Consider the following 1836-nt stretch of genomic DNA (forward strand, 5'->3'; position numbering starts at 1 on the left):
ATGATAGAAAATTTTGAATAAAAAACAAAATTTTGAGACATTTCTAAAAAAATATTGAAAATTGGATACTCAAAACAGGATTAACCCTTATTTTTATATCATACGTTGCAAAACATCATTTTAGTGCTAACTCATTTTCAATATATTTATGGGATAAGTATCAAATAAGCCCCTATTATAGTGGTCCTTATCATGTTTAGATCCATATAGTCGAAGTTGGGCCAACTAAATCCTCAAAGTGCTTAATTTTTAATAATCAGGCCCTCCGCCCTAACGGCTGTTTAACACCATTAAGATTTTTTTTTTAAATTTCACCAAAGTGGTCGGAAACTCGCCGGAAGCTTCTGCAGATCCTCCTCCTCCACCACCTTCTCGCTCTTCATCACCACGCCGATTATCGCCTGGTACAATTTCTCCTGAATTTCCTAGTGCTTTGCTAGGTTCGCCATCATTCATTGTAGCGCCGTCGATGTGGTGTCGGTGCCCGTACTCAAAAACTCGTTGCATAAGCTCACAATTTCCTCCTCCTCAAGCTTTCTCTTCTCCTCCGGCAGAACCAGATCCGCCAACGTGTCCACGTACGCCACCAATTCTTCCTTCGTCTCCCTCGTTCCCTTCGATTCAGTTCGCGCTCTTATGAGATGAATAAGGATCCTATCTTGTTCGTCGTGGAGTTCAAACAGCTGCTTCCACCGTTTGCGGAATATGATCCACCCCAATCGAGGCCAGAAATTGAGAACGGTGAATCTTTGGATATTCAGGAGAATTTTGCGCTGGATCATTTCGATTTCCTTATTTTGATTCTCCTACAGCTTGTCCCCAAAATAGAGCAGCACGAGCAGACAAAAGATGGCATACTGGAAGTGATCGATCAGCTTGACGGAGGACTCCGAATCAGCGACGTCGCGGATACGGTCCATGAGGAGAGATAAGACCCACCGCCGTGATGCGGAGTAGGCCCTGACGCTGGAGGGGTGGAGGATCTCCTGCGTGAGGTTGCGGCGGAGGAGGCGCCACGTCGGCCCGTAAGAGGAGGCGCTGATTGTTTTTCGAGGCACGTTGAGGTTGGTGCTGGTGACCGAGGGGCCGGGGCAGTCGGTGAAGACAGTGCCGTTCTGGATGAGAGCCTGATGAGCAATCGAGTGGCCGGCTACGAATATGAAGAAGCAGTGGGCGATCTTGTGGCAAAATTAAAAAAAAAAAAATCTTAACGGTGTTAAACAGCCGTTAGGGCGGAGGGCCCGATTGTTAAAAATTAGGCACTTTGAGGGTTTAGTTGGCCCAACTTCGACTGTAGGGATCTAAACGTGATAAGGGTCACTATGATAGGGGCTTATTTGATACTTATCCCTATATTTATATCAAAATTCACGATCCAACGAACAACATAATCTTTCTCTAGCCGAAAAATGAATTTTAGATATATATGTTAGTTTTGTCAAAGCGAGGTGTTTAATTATAATTATGTACTACAAAGTCTACATCCATCCATCAAAAATATAGTGTGATATAAAAGACACGATTTTTAATAAATAATGGGTTATTGGCGCTTAAATACATAAATTTTTGGCACATTTTAATTTTTTCCACGAACTTTAAAAATTGTCAAAAAAATACACGAATTTTAACTCATTTTATTTTTTCCTACGAATTTTAAGAATTGTAAAAAAAATACATGAACTTTTGGGCCATTTTATTTTTTCCCACAAAATATATTGTTATAAAAAAATGATTCAAATAATTCTTTTATAATTAACAATAAATATCGCTTCACTTGAAATTAGGCATTGGAAAGTTTCTTAATCACTTGATAGCTATTCACGTCATTAATGGATT

General features: G+C 40.4%; 1 pseudogene; it reads right to left on the bottom strand.

The window, feature by feature from the left end:
- Nucleotides 1-311: 311 nt before the first annotated feature.
- On the bottom strand, nucleotides 312-1488 carry LOC131009810 (cytochrome P450 89A2-like; annotated as a pseudogene).
- Between the last annotated feature and the right edge of the window lie 348 nt (nucleotides 1489-1836).

Source organism: Salvia miltiorrhiza, chromosome 1 (assembly GCF_028751815.1).
Source record: "Salvia miltiorrhiza cultivar Shanhuang (shh) chromosome 1, IMPLAD_Smil_shh, whole genome shotgun sequence".
NCBI classification, from domain to species: Eukaryota; Viridiplantae; Streptophyta; class Magnoliopsida; order Lamiales; family Lamiaceae; genus Salvia; species Salvia miltiorrhiza.